An 11,436-nucleotide genomic window follows, 5' to 3' on the forward strand; every position below is an offset into this window, starting at 1 on the left:
GCAGTCATCGTTCACTTGACAATAACATATTGTATTGTACAGTAGGTGACGAATCTGCAACAAATAGCTTGATATTGGCGCGGAGGTCATGCATATGGAATATAGTATTCATTTAAATTGCATTACATTCACAGACGAACTGAAAACACATTAATTGACCATGAACAACGTAGCAGGGTATATAATAATTTTATATCTATTTTGTTATAGGTTTTAAAGCATTGTCCTTGAGAGTTTAAATTAATAATTTTACCTAAAAATTATTGATAACGAAGCTTTGATATATTGCAATAAGCAAACAATATTTCGTCAACAAACCGATATTTGAATGGCATTCAGTCGAAAACAGCGCAACAACCAAATTGTTCGTTGTAATGCTTAGATCAAGAGTAAGTTTAGTTTTAAGTCTGGGTAACATACGAAAAGGTTTATATATGTAATAACTTAACATATGTCTAGCATTTGAGTTTACCTTATTCCTGCATATTCTGAAATTGGTCTAGGAACGAGTTGAGTCGTTATTTTACGTGACATTTTTAAGATAATATGTTTCATAAAAAGTGAAATTGTTTCAGAGGTTTAATAAATTCTCAAAACCCTCAGTTATACCTTCTTTAAATAGAAGAGACACCCGGGAAATAATGAGACTGTCAAGCTCTTGCGTGGACAGCACATCCGTAGTGATCCGTGCATGCGTGAAATACTTCCTGTTAGAAGCTTATTTTTAGGTACAGTTCAAAGAGTTATTGTAAGAAGATGTAACTTGCCCATCACGCCACTCTGGAAAGCTTGTAGTAACTCCAATACAACACAAGCCGTGTTCTATACAAGATCTAAGAAAGCATGGATTGGGATTCTATAAATGCGCACAAACCTAGACTAAATAAATACTTTGCAGCAGCTGAAATGTAATGAAAGATCTTTCAAGAGTTCGGTATCGATACGTTCTAGTGAACCGTTTGATTTGAATCGTCGACACCGATGCACTGTTAACTTTCGTGCACAAGGTAATTACTGAACTGGCATCCGTCATCAAGACCGAAGCCAATAATCACAGGAAGCGACAAAGATACATCACCTGACACGTTTTGATCGCTGTTCGTGAATTTTAGGCAGTTGAGTGTGGCAGTTCACGTTCTTACTTCTATTTCGAAAGAACAGAGTGGTCTTGACATTTGATTCACCCGAAGTTACCCTGCATATTTGCATTCTTCTATTTTTTCAGGGCATAGGCACCGGTTGTCATTTCTAAAATAATTTTACCGTGCCAGCGATATTCACCGAATGCCTCGGAAAAAACATCATGAAAATCTAACCTGGATTTTGGTTTAGCCTCTTCGAAATACGCCACGACTAAATACGCGGGAATATGCATACGCAAGGAGAAACACTATTAAAAACGAAGCCTGTATATAAGAACAAAATTTAACATCTACACTTTCTGAGACCTAAAGAATAGGGTGCACAAAAAGGATGGAATGAGAGTAAGAAATTTGGGCCACATGGATAAATTCAGGGAAATAAACATTAGATGTAGGCGCAAAGTTGAGGGACAGGACGGATAATGAATTGAGTTTGGAATGGATGACTTTTGCAGATGATGTGTTGATTAGAGATAGCAAAGAGAAACTACAGAGGTTGGTAAAAGGAATTTGACTGGTAATGGCGGCCACACATTCTTCTTTCTAGTAATGTTGCATAGAACTGGTGTATGTAAATATATACATTCCTACTCTTTCAGGGAAATAAACATTAGATGTAGGTGCAAAGTTGAGGGACAAGACAGATAATGAATGGAGTTTGGAATAGATGACTTTTGCAGATGATAAGCTGATTAGAGACAGCAAAGAGAAACTACAGAGGTTAGTAAAAAGAATTCGAGTTTTCAAGAGGAAAAAGTTTTGAACAAGAATGCAAATGAGAGTGAAGTTTTAAAGGTAAATAGATGCTAGGATGAATATAAATATGAATGGTGGAGCAAACAATGAGGAATGGTAGGCTGAGGGAATAGGTAAGTCAAAAAGCAAGTGAATCAAAGGGGCCAACAAGGTGTGTGAAATATCTGGGAGCACAAGGCTAAGCTGAAATGCATGAATGGACTGTTGAACCAACTTTCCATTATGAAAACGATGTATAAACGTTACATTGAACAGATGAGAAAAGGTTGTTGAGATGAACTGCTTGCACAGCACATGTGGAGTACGGACTGAAAAAGTAAGGAATGTGATTACAAAGTATAAGTGATGAAAAGACTTGAGATAGAAAAGAAGATAACTCAGAGTATTTCAGTATAGTTTGGTAGTATGGAGAGAATGGAAGGAGATAGGGTAGAGAAGAGGGAATGATAACACATACAGGGGGGAAGATGACCTAGAAATGGCCAGACAGATGGAGAAGGGGCACCAGATCTGAAAGGACTGTATCCTGAGGACAATTTAGAAATGACTGGTAATGGCGACCACACATTCTTCTTCGTAGTAATATTGCATAGAACTGGTGTATTTAAATATATACATTCCAACTCTTTCATCACAAAGATCACTTTTGATACTAGAAAGGGAGTAGCATGATAACAGAAACGTGAAAGCCAATATAATTATATTGCCACCCCAAATAACACATTACTTACTCGAACAAAAGACATTGTGATATATAATGTATATGTGTTTGTGTATCAGAACCTGAACTTGTTCTGATACTCTGGATGAAGGTTCGATTCCTGCTAGACATGAAAATTACTTCATATTCATGCATTTGGATCTAAAGCTTTGTAGTGACAAGCAAATACAAAAAGTGTGAAGAATTCGAGAAATTAAGTGGGTTTTGTGGTTATTACAATTATATACATACCTGGTAAAACGTGACCTGTATATTCTACATACACTATAGTGAGATAGATAGATAGATAGATGGTGAAAGCAAACAGATGTTTTGCAACCTAACCTCTAGCTGGTAAAAAAAAAAAAAAAAAAAAAAAGCATAGATTAAGAAACATTTTATTTGCAACACCTTTTGTTGTCGCTTCATAACAATATCCTTAATCCCAAAAGGATATAAGAAATTTCTAGTTAAAATAGTATAAGGTAGACTACAGGTTACGTAGGGGATTCCATTCCTGAAGTGCGACATAAGCCAGAAAATGACGTAAGCTGGAACACCGTATTAAAAAATTGCTAAAAATGAGAAATAAAGTGATGAGAGCCTTACCTTTAATCCTTTCGCTGTCTTGAAAACTTCCCAAGTGACTTACCTTGCTTCTGGTGAGGTGTGCATCCATGATCTTGTAGAATTTCCTCCAAAAATGTAAAATTCTTCTTCCGTTGCCATAACAATGAAGCGATGTAAACCTCAGAACATCCATTGTATCCCAGAACATATTTTTTGATAATTATATTTGAAAAGCGTTGTAAGCTCAGAACAATGTAAGCCGAGGCCGATATAACCCAGGGACTGCCTGTATATATGCTCAATAACTATTGGTAGCAAAATGGTGGAAAGTACTTTATAAAGTATATACTGATAAAAGCTTGAAAGTTACAATAGTATATAAAACTACTGAATAGTTAAAACAAAGTAAAGAGAAACATTGTATAATTTGCAACAGAAATAGGGGATATGATGTACTGTCTAGGTTAAGATTTAGTATTCTAGATATTTTGACTGACTCAGAAGTTCTTGAAGGATTCTGCAATAAAAGTAAAAATAAACACTAAAATTTCTGGACTTTCTTCCTGTGTTATTTTCCTCTATATGCAAGTAGTGGTGATTTGGTTGGTCAGACCAGCAAGCAACCAGTATGAGAAACGGCATGATGCTTTTAAGAGCCTGACCTGACTAACGTCTCACACATTCTGAAGACCTCCATGCAAATATGTAGACTGGTTGTGCACAATATATACTGGTAATTTCTTTAAGTAGGTCCTGGCTCCAGAACTATATTTAGGGTAGGTTCACACAGGGCGTTTTTAACCGCGGCAGCCACCGCTCGTTTAACACTGTAATCATTCACACGAATCGTTTTTGACCGTCAGAAATAAAATGTTCCGGGTATTTTAAGGACCTAAAGGGATGTAAACAGTAACTCTTTCAAATTTTCAGTTTTTAGAAAAGCTACTAACAAAGAAAATTATATTCATTATTTTTCCCACCACTCACAACAAGTTAAAAGGAATGTTATTATTAGCTTTGTTTTAAGAGCACTCCGTATATGCGACCCCGAATTTCTAGATGAAGAACTCTTCCATGTCGTAGATACCTTTAGGTCCTTTAAATACCCAGAACGTTTTATTTCTGACGCCATCAGCCTTGCTAAAAGGAGGTTTTATACAGGTCATGTTAATAAGGAAATAAATAACAAGAAACATGTATCATTACCCTTTGAAGAAGAAGTCTCAAGAGTGGGCAATTATATGAATAAATACCAAAATGATAAAAATTGTTTATGCCTATAAAAACACCTTGGCAAAAGCCCTTACCAAGAATAACAACAGCACCAAGAGAAACAGCAGTGTTTACAAGGTTCCCTGCCATGATTGCAAAGGTTGTTACTACGGGGAGAGTGGTAAGGGACTGGATGTAAGATTAAGGGAACATAGAAGGGCCTATGATCTTCATTAACAGGGGAGTGCTTTGGTAGCTCATAGTTTTGATTTAGACCACAAAATTAATTGGGGTGGTTCACGAACTATTTTTAAAAGTGACGATTCTCAAGTGAGAAGATTAGTTGAAGGTGCTGCAATAAACATGGGAATATCGTTTGAAGATAAGTCATTCATTAATGAAGACCCTTTCATCAACTGGTTTATTGCCAAACACTACATTAAAAATTTTAATTTCAAAATTGACGTTGACCATGTGAACCCTGATGCTCTGCTTCCTCTTCCCATCTCTCTCCAGATAGCCGTCGTCCCTGTGGATGGTTCCGACTATGGCACCTATGCAGCGCAGGCAGATGCGACATCGCAAGTACGAAGATCAAGGAGATTGGCGCAACTGCCTGTTGAATTTGGTATTACATAACACCCGAACCAGCACTTCCGTGATGGGCTGTTATCTTCTCACCCCACCCCCATTTTTTTAAAAACTTCATAAGAAAATTGCCCTCACTTTGCATTTTAATGTTAACACTGATGAGGAACACCGTTCAGGTGTTCGAAAGTCTTTGGTTCTTTTTACATAGTAATATATTTTTACTATATAATTGTGGATTTTTATTACACTGTTTATATGGTCAGTAACCTCATGTGACAAAAAGATACAGCAAATCCTTAAGTACATTGTAATTTTCCTAGGTATACAAACTGGAGCCTTCCATAAGTCCTTCAACACTTTCCCCCCTGAACCTGTGGTGACAACTCAACAAATAGTGCGATTACTGGGTCTCTACCAGGTACTCCATGTCTCATTTGAGTACTTGGCTAAAATGTTCATTTCATATGAGAGTGGAATGGGTGTTTCTCCAGCCTTCCCTCTCTTCATCCAGCCCAAGATCATAAGTACCGGAGTACATGCTGGATCCAAATGAGTACAGGTAAGTGCACTGTGAGCTCCTGTTCCACTGGTATGGAATGCAAACCATCTGTCTTGTCTTCTGTAACAAGGGGAAGAGGGGATAGTAGTAATCTTCCCACACACCTATTGTGTTAACCTTAAAGGAACACTGCTGATTGGCTGGCCATTCTTAGTAGGGGAAGGGGCCTGGCTATTCCAAGATTTATTCAGGCCCATAGGGTACAGAGAGGGGTCATACAATGCCGCACTGCCCCATGGAACAATACCAGTGGTGGCATGTTTGTAGTTCTCCTGCTTATTGCTGACACACTCTCACCAGTGGTTGGTAATCACCCTTGCCTTCAGGTTAAGTAATTTGTATTTTTCCTAGGTATACAAACTGAAGCCTTCACATTGGAGTTAACTCATCTTGTCCACCATGCTTAATTTCTTAATTTTTTCACACCGATTTTGCAGCCGGAACTACAGTGGGTAGTGTCTGTTGGTTAGACTTGGCATCCTCTCTCCCCCTCCCCACCTACGTACCCCCTTGTTAGAGGGGTCATAAGGGGCGACCCAGGCTTTGGAAAACCATGGCCATGTTCCATTCCCAGGGTCTAACCTCCCAAAGGGGGGCGTGATTGTTCGAAACTGCTAAGCATGAACACTTCCAAAGAGGTGGACAGATCTGCACCTCATAGGCAGAAGACTTTTGAGAGCTGCCCATTAGCTTTTAACAGTGGACACATGCACCTGGACTGGCTGTATACTGACTAACAAGGAGCTGACCCAGTTGATGGGAGAGAGGGGATGCCCAGTCTCACCAACCAACAGTACCCATTGTACTTCCAGCTTCAAAATCAGTGAACAACTAATGAAACAAACCAGGGTAGGAAAGATGAGTTATCTCAAATATAAAAGGCTCAGGTTGTTTACCTAAGAAAAACAAATTAATTTTAAATTTGGCATTTGTTTCTTTAGATACAAACACTACACCTTACATATTTAGAGACACTTCCTAGTTGGGATGTGGCAGAATTTCAAAACACAAAAAAACAGTACACAACACTCACCCTGGTCCTCGGTTGCTGGAAGATGGAGTAAGGCGTCCAAGGTCGCCAACACAGCACACAAAACCACACAAACCAAACCAAAACAGAAAAACACACGACTCATGAACATACAGCAACAAGAACAGCACACTAACAAGGGAAAACAACAACTTTGCATCAGCACAAAAACTGTCCAAACCAAAAACAGACCAGCACTAGCTCTGACTCAAGACTCAAAAAGACTGCCTTCAAAACCGAAAAATCCTCACACACATATTCCACAGACAGACAGCGCCAAAACAAACTAACGACCTCATCCCTCTTCCAACAACCAAAGCACTCACTTACGACAATTACACACTCTCTCTCTCTCAAAACGTTGGGAAATGCTAAATAAAAACAAATTTCTTCATCCTCTATATTTCTCCCCCCTTTTAGCATTTCCCAACCAACACCTTTCACACCTCTTTCAAATCGCCTTACGCAACACCCACGGATGCTCACTAACAGGTCCTCTAGATCGTTCATGGGCACGCAATCATTCTCTTCTAGCAACATTCAAACTCACATCTCCTCCATTCTCTCTCAGATTCACGCTATCTTCTTCACTATTACCACTCTCAATTTCATCCACAATCTCATCTATACCCTCTAACTCGTTCCCAAATACCTCCCCAATTCTTCAACTAACCCATCCCATTCGCTCATTGACCTTTCCAATTCTTGCAAACGATTCATTCATGCTTTCAATCACTCGTATATTACTGCTTACGCTCTTACTCTTACACTTTTGCTCACCTCCAACCGTTCACTAACCCCTACACGTTCAGTCAACTCAGTTATATCAAACCCGCATATGCTATACGTTCTATCCATACCATCCCATTCATCCGATTACACACTTTATCACTCATTTCCACTTTGGCACTCACACCCCTATCACACAACTTCTACGACCATTCAGTTTACTTTTACGCTCTTCCCTTTCTTACGTTTTTCTACCATACTCTATCAAAACAAATTGCTTCATGCACTCGTCAGTCTTTCCAGCAAAGCCCTCATGCAACAACCCTCACGTACATGCATCACACGCACCGCTTGCATCCTGGAGGATCCACCCATTTGAACCCCTTCACACTCAGTTTCCGAATTCACTGTCACAGTCACCCTCTTTCGCCTACATACACTTGATACATGCCCTTCCATTCCACATTCGTCACACTTCGCTCTCGGTTCTGAACACATTCTCGATAATGCCCATTCTTACCACAGTTGCCACATATTACATTCACTTTCGGTACCCCCACAACCATTAGCAATATGACCCACCTGTCCGCACCTGTAGCATTTAACCCCTATCTTTCGTACACTCCCTTACCAAATGTCCTCCGTTGCCCACACCCGAAACATGCTCCTAAAGCCCACCTACACTCATTCTTTGTATGTCCTTCCTTTCCACATCTAAAACACTTCGCTCGACTTCCACTCACTCGACCTTCCCCTTTGTACACTACTATCCCTAACCCGTCCAACCCGTTGTTCCTTACAAACCCATCATTCGTCCTCCTGGCACCTCCACATTACTTGCTCTTACACTCCTATCTATTACACTATCGGCCATTCTCATTGGGCCCTCAACACTGCATCCCTAAAGCTTCCAACTCTGGTACCCTCTCATCTACCCCAGCCCTTACACTTACACTTCTGCTTTCTTTTATAACCCTGTCAAGCTCATAATCTTCTACAATTTCCAAAATTTCTCCCCAAGTCAACCTTTCATTCGTCCATCTTTTCTTCTCCTTCCGCTTCAAGTTCACAAATTCTCTAACTCCATCTGGCACTGTCCCTAACAACTTCCGTATTAACTCCTTACACTCATCTATCCCATCATCCCCAAACTTCTTCCTTGCCAACGTCTCAACCTACAAGCATACAGTGACAAGGTTTCCCAGCTTTCATTCTTGCATCATCAAATTCGTTCTTCCTCTTATATACTTAACACTCGCTTTCATACGCCTCGCTTGCTCAACTAGTCTAGCTTTCACCTTGTCATACTCAACATCCCCACACTCATAATAACCCTATACATATCAAGTAAAAACCCGGTCAAATACTCTCCCAATTCTCGTGCCCACACTCTCTTACTTTCCCAAACTTATCCTGACAAAACCTTTCATACTCCCTAAAGAAATCATGCACATCCCTACTTCCATACTCATTATACTTTTCACACCGGGGTACCTCCCTCACATACATAGCCTTTCTCACTTTCACTCTCACTTTCGCTACTTTCGCTCTGTCCTTTCATACCCTCTTCCAATACAGAGTCCACTTCTGCACTTACATTCATCTTGCTCATTACACTCTTCTTCCCCTCTTTTTATCCACTTTTATCCACTCACCTCCATCCACCTCACTATCACTACTGCCTTCACCCTCTCCTTCTTTCCTGCCTTTCCCACTTCCTTACCTCCTTCTTACCAGTTTCCTTTCCCTTTCCCTTCTTCCCTTTTTCTTCCCCTGACTTATCCTTACTTTCCCTCTGTTCCTTCCTTGCTTTTCATTCCCTTTTCCTTACCCTGCCTCTCATTCCCTCGTTTCTTACTTCCTATTCCCATATCACTTTCATCACTCACGCCCCATTCACTTCCTCCTCCTTTTCTTTCTCTCTCTTGCCCCTTCACACGTTCCAGAGAACCTGCCTCCAACAGCCCTTCTCCAAAAACACCCTTGAACATACCTTTCACCATTTCTTCCACACCTTTCATCATTCCCTCCAACTTTTATCCATCCTCTCTTCTGACTCTTTCATCTCCCCTTTCATTTCTTCTTTTGCACTTCCTAGCATTCCTCCACCTCCTCCAACTGACTCCTCAATCTCTCATTCTCACCCTCAACCACGTGATTCTCCTCTCAACCTTACCAGTTCCTCTTCCATCCTTCTCTTCAGTCACACTACCAGCCACCAACCTCAATTGCAGCTGCAATACCAGCTGCCCTGACGCTGGGCGCCAAATATAATGTGGCGGAATTTCAAAACACAAAAAACAGTACACAACACTCACCCTGGTCCTCGGTTGCTGGAAGATGGAGTAAGCGCCCACGGTCGCCAACAACACAGCACACAAAACCACACAAACCAAACCAAAACAGAAAAACACACGACTCATGAACATACAGCAACAAGAACAGCACACTAACAAGGGAAAACAACAACTTTGCATCAGCACAAAAAAAACTGTCCAAACCAAAAAAACAGACCAGCACTAGCTCTGACTCAAGACTCAAAAAGACTGCCTTCAAAACCGAAAAATCCTCACACACATATTCCACAGACAGACAGCGCTACCAAAACAAACTAACGACCTCATCCCTCTTCCAACAACCGAAGCACTCACTTACGACAATTACACACTCTCTCTCTCAAAATGTTGGGAAATGCTAAATAAAAACAAATTTCTTCATCCCTCTATAGGGACTTAGTGCTTGAAAGCAAGGATGAGTACCAACCCCTGGTGACAATGTTTCAGCAAATGTACCACCACTGGGGCCTCTGCATGGGATGGTGTGGTGCTATATGACTGCTCTGTACCTCACAGGCTGGAACTCTGTTGTAACAAATCTCAGAGAATCCAGCAACCATACATCCCTGGTCCCGAAGAGGAAGAGGACGGTTCACCGGCTGGCAGTGTTACTTTTGCTTTACACAATCAATGGGTTTGAAGGAAAACTCTACCACTTCCCTTCTTCCACTTGTCATACAAAAGGAGACAGAGGGTTCACATTCTATATTAGTAGAACAAGAACTCTTAGTGCACTTATCTGTACTTATTCAGGTTGAGTAATGTTAAGATATTGTGGTATTTATCATATCTAGCATCCAAAGCAATATTCATCCTTCTGACCACCTTAGAGACAAGAAAAGTAAGAGAGACATATTTGGTGGTCCAAAAGGGTGCTGCAAAAGAACTTTAAGTATTGCCTCAATGGAGCATTTCATGCACAGTACCAGTAGGAAACAGTCTGCTGAATGAATCTATTCTCTAAGAACATTTCCCTTCCTGCATATGTAACCAAGTTTGAATGTGTTTTGAACCATACCAAAGTTGCTCGCAATCCTATAAATTCACTTCTTTTCCCATTCCTTCATATTTTATCTGGCCCTTCTTGTCTAACTTTCCAACTATTGTACTGTAAGTTTGGCTTTTTCCAATTCCAATCTATTACGAAAAATCTTTAAAGCCAGCAGTATGGGTTTAGAAATGGAGCAGTCTTTACTTTTAGAAAGTCACATGTTAATTCATAAACATGTGATGGAAGGCTCACTCATTGGCACAAAAAGTCATTTGTTCATTGTGGCTGCTCAAGCAATATATTTACCTATTAAATCTTTTTTTCACTGATGATCACAAGATTAATGTAAATGTGTAAACTAGGTCACCAAAATTAATGTAAATGTGTAACTAGGTTCACTCAACTACAGTAACTTGCAACAGGGATACAAGAAAATTATACACTGTAACCTACTGACCATATAGATGAAAGTGCGAGTGACTCATATTCCAGTCAGTGAAATTTTTGTTACCAACTCCTTGACAGTGCATTGTTTATGTATTGCAATAACCAGTTCTGAGATTTTTAATGTTAGAATAATTATGTGATGCATGCCTCATCATCTAGGTAAAACATCCAGAAATTACAATAAACCAAGATCTTTTCAGTGTGTGTGTATCTGCAGTGTAAATAAATTGAAATCCCTTGATTAGCCTTAAATAATGAGTTCTGTTTAGAGCTTATTTCCTCGGAGAAGGATGATATGCTCCCTGGGTAAAGTCTCAAGGACTTTGCCATAGATACCAGCATTCTTTTAACCTCATGCATATATACCCTCCAA

This window comes from Macrobrachium rosenbergii, chromosome 9 (assembly GCF_040412425.1).
Source record: "Macrobrachium rosenbergii isolate ZJJX-2024 chromosome 9, ASM4041242v1, whole genome shotgun sequence".
Classification (NCBI taxonomy): Eukaryota; Metazoa; Arthropoda; class Malacostraca; order Decapoda; family Palaemonidae; genus Macrobrachium; species Macrobrachium rosenbergii.